General features: G+C 53.4%; 1 protein-coding gene across 6 annotated transcripts in view; it reads right to left on the bottom strand.

The window, feature by feature from the left end:
* The window catches only part of ST6GAL1 (ST6 beta-galactoside alpha-2,6-sialyltransferase 1), a 47,979-nt gene extending 34,865 nt beyond the window's left edge, over positions 1-13,114 (bottom strand). The window contains exon 1 of one of the 6 annotated variants that reach the window (XM_068692732.1): positions 13,096-13,114. The gene's annotated coding sequence lies outside the window, so the exon portion shown is untranslated. Of the gene's footprint in view, positions 1-5,010; positions 5,030-5,384; positions 5,538-5,834; positions 5,853-6,388; positions 6,552-13,095 lie in introns of those variants that run through there. The other 5 variants (XM_068692729.1, XM_068692736.1, XM_068692735.1 and 2 more) reach the window with 5 other exon arrangements.

Genomic DNA, 13,114 nt, shown 5'->3' with positions numbered 1-13,114 from the left:
AACCCCAACACCATCTCTGTTCCACTTACCGCCATGCCTGGCCTCTTCTGGTTTTTGTTTTCCTTTCCATCTTAAATCCACTTAACCACTCCTTCCTACAGCGTGTTTTTCTTTGTTTTATTTCTCCCCAAAAGCAGCTCCACTCTCCGACACTTCTCCTCTCCACACAGCAGGAACCCCCCCCAGGAAGGACACCCTCTGGTACCATCCTCACCCTGCCTTCCCTTCCTCCTCTCTACCACCAGACCCGAGTGCCTTTCTAGTGCCCACCACTGCCATGTCTTCTCCTTCATTACACTCTGGAGCATCTTTTCTTTTTTGCTTACTTCCAGGAGTCTGTGCTTTCCTGGTCCTTGTCACAAGCACTCCTCCCAGAGCGCTGCTGACCACCTTCCGCCCCAAAGGGTGCCAAGAGCCTGGCACCAGGAAGAAGGAAAAGTTCTCTCTTCCTCCACTGTTGCAGTATTCCCAGCAAATCTGCCCACCTCCAACGGATCGCTCCCTTTGCACTGGTTAATACCAGACCCACCTCTCAGCTCCCTCCTCACACACCTGCAGACATCACCTCAGTGATGCTGAGCAGTTAGCAGCACGGAGCATAAAGGCCCCCAGCTACTACCTGAACATACCTGCAAAACTCCTCAAAAGTGGAAAAGCTCCCTTTGAAAGAGCCAAAGAGTAATGATACATAGTGCTGGGTCATAAAATCCTGCAGAATCAAAAAAGGGTTTTAATTTGACCTGTATTCTTTTTCTGCACCTTGACTTCCTCCTCTGGATTCTGCCCAGGTTGTGGAATTTTACCTGGGGCCACATAAACATAAATCATATTTCAACCAAACTCACGCAGACAAATCAGCACAGAGCTGGCAGAGAACAAGGTTTTGGTTTCCGCTGATGAATCTCACTTAGGAAGCGCCCAGCACCCTGACAATTCTTTATACCGAATCTCTGCTGAGGAAACAAACACTGGGTTGTGTATTAATGTTAATTATATAGGCTTACATTAAAATGAAAACAATAAAATGTAGTTTGATTGTAACATCTATGATCTCGTACATTCAAATCTCAAATTCCCTTAAGACCCCTAGCAAGCACAAAGGGTTTCAGGATTCCAGTTGGGTCATGAAGATAGGAAACAAAGTCAAGGAAACAGAAAATCCTTGTGATTTGTGTTTAAAATTCTTATTTAATTTTCACTACACAGTTGTTTTTAGGATGCTCAGTGCGTGAGCTACTCTGTTCAGAAGGCACGTGGTGGTCTGCATGACCTTTCTGCCAGCAGCACTTCCTGAACGCTCAGTCCTACAAATTAATCTAGAAAAACACAAAACCTTTCCACTCTTGCGTTGCAAGTTAAATGTTATTTCAAGATAAAAACAGCTCCTTGAGATTTCTGCTCTGCAGGGGACAACTATGACCACGGATCACTTTTAACCTCTGGGAGAACCGTTTCAGTAAGCAGCTATCTTTGCTGCGAGACTGCCATGACAAGTCCTATCGTCTCCCCATCCCAATTACACCACTGGCACGCTTCCTACGGACTGTGACCTCCATTAATGCACACAGAGCACTCGCAGGAACCGTGGCAAGCCGATTTCAATCCCTGTGATTTTCTAATCAGCGAATGCTGCAGTGGTATGAGAGACGGGCCGTAAGGCATACTTCTACCTTTCTGCAAAGTTTTACAGTTATAAATGCAAACTGCTTCACTCCCCAGAGGAGGAAGGGTTGCACCAGTTGTGCTATCTTGCTCTCAGCTTCTCTCAGAGTCGGGGATCTCAGCCACAGGGCAGGGCTCCAGCACCAGCATGGCAAGGGCTGTGAAATGCAGATCTGTGTGCGAGGTGCGTGTGACAGGCCTGGCAGCTCCATGCTTCATTCCAACAGCTTCGTAAAGCCCAGACTAACAGAATTCTGCTGATCTCTGTGCCCCAGGTGAGCGACCACGTACAGCACAGCACCCACCCCCTCCCCTGCTCCTGCCGACAGCCCTCTCTACCAACCTAGGCAGGAGGGAGCAGGCACCAGCAAAGGACCTCGTAGCTGCTAGACGTATTAACACTCAACGTGTATTTAGAAGCTGCGCCGTGCATTTGGGTGAAGTTCCTAAATATTTCCAGGTGCCTTGGGAAAGGGACGGCGATAATCAGAACCAGCAGCACGCCTGGGCTAGCTGGCTGGGGGTCGCTGGCTTGCTCCAGCAGCACCGGAGCACACGCCAGGCAGCAGAAGGAAGGCAGCTCTGCTCCGTTCATTTTTGGAAGCTGCCAGTTCCCGGAGGAAACACACATCAAGAGCGCAGAGACATTTTAGCTCAGCCTGGCAGAGCTCTCTTCTCCTGCATTCACAGAGGTGCTGTTCCAGGTATCCAGGGCACAAGGGGAAAAGGGGAAAAAGTGGAGGCCTCCCTGCCCCGCAGCACCCCGTTGGTACAAGGGGTGATATCCTGTGCAGCGTTCCTATTCTAAATTAAGGTATCACAAGCAGACTTGTTTTTACGAAGACAGAGGAATAAGCAAGATGCTGCACTGCAGCTGTCTCTGCAACCTTTGTTTGAGAACAGAGGTTATGGTATCTTGTGAGGAACAGATCATGAGCAAATATTTAAGATCATCTGACATCTTTCTGGCAGAGCTGCAACTCTCAAGTCTCTGAAGACACCCAACACAAGGCAGAAACTCAGCAGGCAGCTTCCAGAGGCTGCCAAGGGACCAACAAACCCAAGCGAAGCAAACGCACCACTCGGGACCTGCGGAGACAAAAACCTAGCAGACAGCACGCAGTGGGGACAGCACAGTCACAGCGGGGACAGACTTCACAGAGATGCTGTCACTCTGCCCTGTTTCTTCCCCAAATGAGCTCTCAGGACCAGCTTAGATTGAATACCCCAGACCTGCAGATGAAAACACCGGCACATACACACCCCACTTCAAAGGTCCTTCACCAGAGCTGGCACCCGCGACCACACAAAAAGGCACACGTGCGGGCTGCTGGCACGTGGTGGGAAGCACACACGCACCTCTCCTCACTTCCAACTGTCCTGCAAACTACGGGCTCTGTCCTGCAGAGCTGAAATCATGATAGATACGAACAGGCTTAAGTGCTGCCTTAAAGCACTAACCAGCGCAGTACCATTGCTCAACGTGGTGTTTAACAAACACAAACAGATGTGCCCACACAACCAGAGATGTCCACAACAGGGTACACAAAAAAAGAAAAAAAAAAGAAAAAAAAAAAAGAAAAAGTTTACACCAGTGTTTTCCCTTACCCAGGGAGGGAGCCAACACTGCCAGACCCCACACTGCTCGGAGCCAGGGGCAGCCCTGCTCCGTTGCAAAGCTGAACACTGACCCCAAAGACTGTCTTTGCTCTGCGTGCCATCAGCTACAGCGTGTCATCCTGCTCCTCACCTCCCCAAGCTGCAGCAGAAAGCAAGCTCACATCAGCTTTGTCTGTTTTCACTGCCACCACCTCAGTGAGAACTGCACCGGCGTCCTTCGGCTGATGGGCAAACCAGCAGGGAGCAGACTGAGCTCCCCGTGGAGCTGCTGCTTCACAGACCCACCTCCAGCCCCTCCTCGTACCTGCTCACCCCCTTACTGCCCGCATCACGGCAGCGATGAGATGTGCACGGGCACAGCGAGCCTCCGGGGTGGTTTCAGGAAGGACGCTTTGGGTTCGCATCTCACTAGGGGTTGAACTGCCACGCGTGTTTTAAAAAAGGCAACAAGCCTGGATTTTATCTATAAGTAGATGCCCGAAGTACAGAAGTTTTCCCAAGTTTTTTAATTACACAAGTAATTAAAGCATCTGACAACAAGGAGTTTTGCTGGCCAGATATCTAGGAGCTCTTTACAGCGAAAACACCTCCTTTCATATTCGAGTTTTTTAATCAGCACAGTTACAACTGAAAGAGCTTTCAGAGGAACTACCACGGCTCGCACGTCACAGACAAGTTCCCAGCCAAGCAGCACCAGCTTCAAGCACGGCTGAAGCGATAAGGAATTTCAGCAGACCTGCTCGTAACCTCGGTGAAAACGTTCCCAGCACACACAGACACCTCATAGCTCGGCAGCACGCGGTCCCCCTCACGTTCAGAGATGGAGCCCGGCCTCCCTGAAGCAGTTATGCCAAAAGCTGTATGTAGGTCAGCAACCTAAGAAGGGCTGTGGTTGGGATGAAGTATCAGACTGATTCATAATGCTCTTTGATTGCTAAATCCTTTACAGAATTGGGTTTTACATTACTCCAGCAAAGACAAGGGCTACTGCAAAGGCCAGTACGTTTCCTAAAACATCATCAAAATGATACTGTCAGATCTTTTATTGCCATCTTTATAAATGCTGAGTTGAGAACAGGAAAATGACGTTTTGCCCTAGGGCTGCAAGGGCTGCTTTGACCTTCCCATGAACATGACGGAGGACTGCGGCCCTACTGCACCACTCCTGCCCCTCCAAAAGCTGCCGGTGCAATGGCTCAAGTGGGTCAGGAGAAGCAGAGGGAGGTGACAGACCTTGAGTTCAAACATCTTCCTCAGTGCCAGCCAGCCAGGCCAGCCTTAGAGCCCCGGGTAGGACAACCCGAGGTGGATTTTGGCTAGCAGCAATTACCATCCTCCGCTCCCTCCAGCCTGGAGCAGCCTGGAAGCCAGGAGAGACCTGTGCTTCACTACCAGCCGCGTGCTCGCTGCCTGCAAGGGCGCTGTCACCTGTGCACTGCCTTTGGCAAAGCTCTGCCCTTCAGCAGGCCACCTATCCTCTCGCACAGACATGGAAATAAGCCTCTGAGCACGCAGTAATCCCGTTTCTGCAATCAAGTTCCTCTTGAACCACAGCCACAGGGACAGACTTAAAGATATGAAACATCACTGGCTGCATCCACTTTGCCATTAATTAAAGCACCCTCGGCCACCTCATTGTGGGACTTTTAATTTCCTCCCATGCGTTTCCAGCTCCTGCAAGAGGGAACTCTGTCAGCAACCATTACAAATTATGATTCAAGTACTTGCCTGCTTTGTCCCAGAAAAATTAGGTCTTGGCCAATGACGATGCACCTCCACGTCCACAGCTTGGTTTCAACCAAGTATCAGCTATTTCCAAACAAACAGCAGTTAGCCGGGCAAGCAGCCCTGTTATCAAAGCCTTGCAAACACATGCTTGCTTGCACAGGATAAGGTGGAGGAGACACTCCTGTATTCCTCTCGCTTTCTGAATCACCACACATAACCTTATGCTTGCTGTCAGCAAGGCAGGCATGCTGCTGGTCCCAGCTGGTGGTTCACTGCCCAGCTCTCTGAAGCAGGCTTTTCAGCCCAGCCACCGCTTTTGAAGGCACAGCACAGCACAGCACGCCCGCAGAGCCTGAACCGCCGCCACTGCTTACCGCAAACAAGGCCACGGCACATAGAGGAAGCATCCACAAAATGACCGAAAAGGAGTGAGAGCACAGCGTGGGGCAGCTGCAGGCCGTGGTGCCATCCCGTGCCTGGCACCCAGGCCCCCTGGCTCTCCCAAGCACACGCAGCCCTGCTCGCTGCCCCCCGCACCACGGCCACCTCCAGCAGCAGCAAACAGCCTGAGGAGCCGAGCCAGGCGGTGACACACGCTCCGTCCTGCTGGACCCCGTGCCCGCGGTGCCTCCAACGCGGCGGAGAGGAGCCGCGCTGCCCGCAGGAGGGGAGCGCAGGGTCCCCACGAGCTCCTGCAGCCCTTGCAGAAATGAAGGGGAAAAGTTGGCCTCATGCAGCGCTCCTGGCCCGAGTCCCAGGGGCCTTCTGGGGAAGGTTTTTGCCAGGAATACTCTTCTTCCAAGGGCACGTCCAGCATTGCTCACCTCTACACGAGCCCCACCATCACCCCGAGCTTTGCTGAAACCTTCGCTGATGCCGTGACCCAGGCAGAAGGGCAGGAGGGCTGCACACTCCCAACCTGCCCTTCCCCGGGCAGCAGGCGAGGAGGCTGGCTCTGTGAGACACAGATACAGGCTGGTACAGCCAGCAGCTCCTGCAGCAAGCCCCAGGGCTGCGCCCTTCACACCAGCACCGCGGGCGGCCGCTGTCCTCCCCTGTGCGGAGACCGATGCGGGAGCGCATCGCGGTGCTCCCCGGCGTTGAGGCAGCACAGCTCGGCAGCGGTAACCCCAGCTCGGCAGCGGGAACCCCCCGACAGCCCTGCAGGGGGGTTTGGCTCCCGCTAGGCCAGCGAGAGCCCGAAGCAGCGCCCCGCCAGCCGCGCTCCCTGCTGGCAGCGGGACCCGCACAGCCCGCGCCCCGCCGCCCTCCCGGCACCATCCCCGCGGGGCTCATTGCTCGCACACCGCCAGGGCAGCAGCCCCCCCAGCCCCTCTCCTGCCACGCTCCGCAGCCCCCAGCCCCCGGCCGTACTCACGGGCTGCGCCCCGCCGCCGGGGGGACACCGGGGGGGGGGGCTCCTCCGCCGGCCTCCGGGCGCTCCGGCAGCACCGCCGCGGGGGCGGCACTCCTCGGCGGCACCCGGGGAAGGGGGCGGCCGGCCCGGGCCGAGCCGAGCCGAGCCCCTCCTTCCTCTCCTCTCCTCCCCTTCTCCCTTCCCACCTGCGCCGCCGCCGCCCGCCTTTGTTGCCGCCGCGGCCGGGGCCGGGCGGTGCTGCCGGGACCCCCGGGGCCCCCCCGCTCCGTGCCCGTCCCGCTCCGGGGATGCTCCGCAGGCTCCGTGGCCCTCCTGGGGGGGATGCAGGCAGGGTCCCGGCTGCACGGCCCCACGGCCCCACAACGCTCCTCTTTGGGGCACAAGCCCCGGAGCTTTGGGGTGTTCTATATGGAGTGGTAATGCCTGTCGAGAGCATGGTTGATATTAATAAAGAAGGGGGAGATGTGGGAGTGTGGCCATAGGGTGAGATAACATTAGACTCTTAAGGATGAGGCCATCAGGAGTATAAAAGAGTTTAGAGGGAACAAAGAAGGGTGACTCAGGAGACCCCATGCAGGCTCAGGTTTCTTGTTCCCCAGCCGCTAAGGCATGGATGTTTCTGGGTGTTTGCTGTTGGTGTTACACTCAAAGTTGTTTGCCCAATGAAAAGTTCTTTTGAAAAGAACTGCTGTGGGGAGAAGGGTATAAGAGGGGGGGGGGCCTGCCTTCAGGAAGGCAACACTATGAAGTTACATCAGTAAAGAAGCAGGAAAAAGAAGTGAAGAGGAGCAGGCTGGCAGAATGGAGACCAGGATGGGAAGAGGCACATTGATCACCTCATGAAGATCGGTTCGGCCAAACTCAGCGAACTGCTCAGAGCAGCTCGTACTGAAAGTCACTGGAAACAGGCGCACCGGAGCTGGAGAGAAGCTGGAGCTGAGAGAAGCGGAGCCTCACACACAGCTGCCCCTCGCTGGTCAGCAGTTGCGCATTACGGGGAATCATACGTCCTTAGGAACAAAGACTGTCCTGGTAACCTTATGGCTTATTCTCCTTATTAACAATTGGACAGTCTATGAGCCTGAAATATGGGACCAAACTGAGGTCAAGGTGTGGGACTCTGCAACTAAAAGCGACAAGGTTGCGGTGGGATTGCTTGGTACCTGGTGAGCAATCTCTGAGGGCTTAAAGAGCCGTGTGGGACCATAGTCAGAAACGTGGGGTTTGCCAGGCAGTGAGGGAGCTGCGGGCTCCTTTACTGATCCGACTGCTGCGCCATCGGCCCCTCTGCTGCTACAGCCATCGCAGGCCTTTGCTGTTCCGCCCTCTGGTGACCTGGTCGTGCCTTTGGACCCAGGCCTCTTGGCCTTCACAAGGAGCTGGATATGCTTTTCTTCGATCTGGGAAGAACAGGATACATAAGGCCCGAAGACTGAGTTGCTTAACAACTTAAAGTGAGACATATTGTTCAAAGGGAATGGAAAATGGAGACTGTTAAGTCATGGAATGTAAAGAATTGTTTGTTACCTTTTCTGATTGTATAGGCATACTCAGGTTTAGCATGTAAAGCCATGTTCTGTATATTTGGAATGTTTGATGTTCGTGTGTGCGTGTTGGTGGAGCGTAGACTCCCCACACACCCAGCACTGTTTACTTGCCTTTTATACCTTTTATAAGTATAGATACATGTATTACTAAATTCAGATTGAGTTGAGACTTCATTTTTAACAGGTATCACAGGACAGAGGCGCTTTGCTGCATGGGCAAAATGGTTTCGGACACTTCCCAGCACTTACAAGGTGGTTAAACCTACACACTGAAGCTAAGCTGAGTTTGCGAGGCTCCTTTGAGCAGGATCACAAGCAAGAAAGGCAGCTGGCCAGCCCAGGCTTACCACTAACCACGTTGGTTTATGCGGATGGTTGCTCTGAAAGGTCTTGGCCTGGGGGTAAGATCTTTCACTGAGCATCTTGCTGGTCCCTTTGCAGTCAGACGGGTGCAGGAACACAGCCACCGTCCCCCAGCAGCAGCCAGATGGAAGCCCCCTGCCCTCCCCTGGAGGCCCAGGTGGGTAACACACCTGCTTGCCCCCACGTCTCCCGCTGTGCAGTCCCTTCTCACGGCTCCTCAGCTGCACATCGGATCCCCCCACAGCTTGCAGGAGGGAGCATAACTGCTCAAATCCCCCAGCTGGTACAGCAAGCACTTCCCCTCCTCATGGCACCACTCATCCCTCCCCTCTTGCTGCACCGAGGCTTCAAACCCTGATGCTGCCAGCGAAGGGACCACCCATCGAGGAGGGAAACCTTCCCTGGCTTTGGAAGCAGTTACAAAACATGAAGATAAACGAAAGCAGCAAGCAATCCTTCCCGTGGCCCCGCGGGGTGAACCTCACCCACCTGCCTTGCCGTGCCCTGGGGCAGGCAGCAGGGACCACAGGGGGAGCAAGGGAGAGCAGCCAAACTCCAGAGGGACACACCGAGCATGCTGCCTCATCTCGCTCTTGACTCCTGCCTTCTGGCCGTGCTTCTTTCCAGGGAGCAACGCTGTCTCCAGCATCTTTGTCTGAGATGCTTTTCCCTACGCTGCAGAAGAACAAGCGGTCGCAGGGTGAGCTTTGCAGTCACAGGCTCTCCTCTTTTTCTGCCGCTCTAAAAGGCCACGCAGCCTGAAAGAGGAACATCACAAAAAGAAGGCTTTTGTCCCAGCACGTGTCCCATCCCAGCCAGTTCAGAGGCTCTCATCCCACCGCCAGCACCAGTAGCTGCTGCAGCACACAAAGAAGCACATCCTGGCGTTACGGATCCTCCTCCAGGCTCAGCCGCCAGGCCCCTGGGTGGCTGCACGGAAAGGAACAGGCCTCAGGGTGGTGGCTGGCACAGCTTTGCCCCCTGGCTACGTGCACACACCAAGGTACAGCTGTCTGGTCAGAGGAGGAAGGGCACAGCGTAGCAGTTCTTGCTAGAAACATTGCAGACAAGTGAGGAGCATTTGTGCTCTGTGCCGGCTAACGTTAGAAGTTTGGGAAGAACAGGACTCCTTTACTGAGAGGCATGTAAGGGTGGCTTTGAGTGTTTTTTATGTGAAAAAAATAAATATATTCAGTCCTATCTTCAGTTCCTTAGCTCTTTGATTAAAGCTTTAATAGCTTCATGACAAAAAGTTGCCCCTGTCTCTGTTGCTCAGCCTGGCTTTCCTTGAAGCACACAGGAACCTGCAGGAATGGCCTTGCTCTGTGCTACAGCAAAAAACTTCTCCTGAAGCGTCTGACGTCAGTGCAGTGAAACCAGCTGGAAACAATTGGAATGAGAGTTCAGAAGGTCCCCCGAATCCACACTGTCCATCCTCCTTGCCCCAAAGCATCATTCTTGACAAAGGTTTGTCTAACCTGATCTTAAAAACATCCACTGATGGAGATGTCGCAAGCTGTATCTCTGCCAGGGTTTAATTATCCTGCAGTTGGAAGCTTTCTCTCACCGTCTTTTCAAAAACCCTGCTGTTGCAATTTTTCCCTTGTCCCCAGTGGGCACAGAGAACAGTTTATTGACATACTCTGCAGTAGGCTGTTATATATTTAGAGGTTAACTCATCTCCCTTGTCTTGTTCTGGGTAGAACAACACCAGTTCGTTCAGCCTGTCCCCACGGGTCGCGTTGCCAAACTCTGCCGTCCTTCTTGCTGCTTACCTCCAGTTCCTCCCCAGCCAGAGGTTAAATTTTTATTGCCCCAGCCTGGCCGCAGATGGCTGTTCTGAAGCCCAGCCTGCCCTGAGCAGAGCACAGGGGTTGCACAGCACCACACGGGCACGCTTCTGCCCATAGTCTCCGACTCACGAGCTGCCTTCATGGGAGGCTGCTGTCACCGACTCGTGGTGTCACTGACTCGTGGTGTCACCCTGGCACTCACTGTGCTGGCCATGGCTCTTTCCATCACCCTGGTCAGAAGCTGGGCAGCCTGCCCTGGGCAGCAGGAGCATCCTGCGCCCCCTGGCAATGCAGTGTGGTGCCAGCCTCCTCCCTGCTGGGCGCTCCTGCTCCTCTTGGCATCCGGGATTCTTGCATGGGCACGATGCCTCCTGCTTCCTGCATTCCCACGGGTGCACTCTTCAAGCAAAAGGGAAGTAAAAGAAAAACAGGCTATGGTGTTTTCTCCTTTGGCCAGCTCCAGACAGTCTCTTGGGACTGGGGCGAGGCTACCAGAGCTCGTGATTCATTGTGCCCATGGTGTATTTATCTCTTCTCAGTGTTGTGCTGTTGGCATTCAACAAAAATATGACACATTTAACTGGGAGAGAAATGGCAGACCCCAGGCAACAACAGCAACAGGATTTATAATTGTTGCTGGCACACAGCATATAGACTCAGCAACAATTTAGGAAGGTTCAATTGTCTCAGATTGCACTTGCAGACACGGTAACAAATGCAAGTCCACACACAGCCCCAGCTGGAAACAAAATAAAAAGTCATAATAAAAAGGTGGAGTCAGTTTTTTCTTGGAAAATCCTGTGTCACTGGGTTGCAACACAAGGAGGTAAAATCTCCCTTCAGGCCAGGCTGAAGAACGCTGTAGCATCAATGCCATCAGCTCAGTTTTCTTCTCCATCCCCTACCTGCACACCATGCTGCGTGGCAGCACACAGCAGAGGGAAGCTGTAGCCCTCCCTCCCGTGCCATGTATGTAAAAATAGCGAACATCCAAGTGCAGCTCTTGTTCTCTCTGTTGTCTTCACACAGGAGAGGGTTCGAGTCCGGACAATTAACACTTAGATCGATTTCTGCAATCAGTGTCCCAGCAGGATGCTGCTCGTGCCTTGGCTCCTTGGAAGTTTTAATTAGGGAAGAAAATGTCACTTCCTATTGTTTAGGGAGAGAGGAATTCATATATTTTAGAGCCTAACAGAACCAGAGTGTATGAACAACTTTTCTCCCCCATCCCCTTCCAATCATCTTGATTACGGCAATACAGGAGGAATCTTCTCCTGCTGAGAAGGAAAAGGATCCTGGAGACCCTCAGGCTGCACCACATCACAGGGGGAACTCGAAGGTACTGCTACAGAATCTGCCATTAGCTGAAAAACACTTCGTAGAGTGGTTAAGTGCAACTGAAACACCTTTAAATTGTGTCTTGGATATCCATAGCAGCAGCACATTTCTGGAAGAAAAGCCCAGCCCTGGCTACGCTCCAAGCCACCCAGCTGCTGAGGTGACAGTGAGCAGCACCGCGGGTTCTCCTGGGCACAGCTGGCAGAAGCAGGCAGGGACAGGGTGGACCTGTAACTCCTGACGTGGACCTGTAACTCTTTACAAAGTCTCTTCCTGCACACCAGGCGTACCGCAGCCACGCTGCTGGAGGAGGAGATCTTCCTTGGGTCACAGCCAGCAGCCTGGGAGGTCAAGGATGAGCAGGAGGAATTTCCTTGGATGAGAGCAGCATTCCCCGGTACAGGCTCGCGGCAAGAAGTGGTTCCTTGCAGGGCTGTGCTTTATTCCACACATATCCGTGCTTTTTCAGGCTAGCCAGGAGAGCAACCCCAGTATTCATTCCTTTGGGACAATGAAGTTGGAGGCCATCCTTCAGAGATTTCCTGGCAGTGCAAGAGGTGCCCCTTCAGCAGCCAGACCACCTGACTGCACAGGGCTGCTTTCTGGGGGGACACGGCTTCCCCGGGAAAGGAAAAGGTGCTGTGCTGTGGCACGAAGGGATGGTGCTGTTGGCACCTGACATCACTGATGGGAAAACAGCAAAAGGACAGAGCTACTTGCACCGCACTGCCCCACGACATGAATTCACAGAAGGGTTAGCAGCGTTCTCAGCATTGCCCGACTTACCAGGAAATCCCGTAAACACAAATTGAAAGTAGTGATGTAATATTTTCATGAAAACCACAAATTTCAACATGGAAAGTACTCTGTTTGAAATGTTTTTTGATTAAAAAAATATTTTTCAGTTTGTTAGAAAAAAAAAAAACAAACACAACACAACACACCACTTCAACTGAAAAATAATTTCAACAAAACATTTCCAAGTAGTGCTCACGAAGATATACTACTCCTCATTGCTCCCCAGAGTCTGGGACAAGAGGCAGGGGCTCTGTGAGCCTCCTCCTGCAGAGATGTTCCAGCCCGATGCAGAGTTAAGGAGCAGTGGATCCAGTGTGGTTACTTCACACCCCACCTGGTGCACGTCTGCTCAGTGATGAAGAATTAGGAGCTTATCTGAGCTAACTGTGTGCAGTAACCCTGAGAAACCTTTCAAGACATCGTAAGTAGGTCCATAACGTGATGGCTCTGCAGGACAAAGGCAAGCTTGCTGCTGCCCAGGCCAACAGAGAGGTTGGCACCCAGCCGCCAGCCCCCAAGGGCTGTTGTGGTCACCCCCACGGGGCTGTCAGCACCTGCATTATGCTTGCCTGGATTTGCCCTGCAGGGAGGTAGGGCTGGGTGCTGGTTTAAGCACAGACTTTTTGGCCAGCTGCCCACCCTGCCCCATTGTTACCACCTGTCCTCCCTGCCTGGGGAAGCCCAGTGCATCCCCCATGCTCAGTCAGGTCTCCTAACACCCCAAGCAGGCTGCATGCAGGGAATGGAGACAAGGCAGACACTGCACCCCCAGCCCCACCTGGGCCCTAAGGTGGTTTGGGACCCAGCATCTGATCGCAGTGCACGGAGCGGTGCTTGGGGCTGGGCCAGGGATGCTGGTGCTGCTTACCAGGAGGTGTCAGCTTCTC

Source organism: Anas acuta, chromosome 9 (assembly GCF_963932015.1).
Source record: "Anas acuta chromosome 9, bAnaAcu1.1, whole genome shotgun sequence".
Lineage (NCBI taxonomy): Eukaryota > Metazoa > Chordata > Aves > Anseriformes > Anatidae > Anas > Anas acuta.
This window is presented reverse-complemented; position numbering and strand designations above follow the sequence as displayed.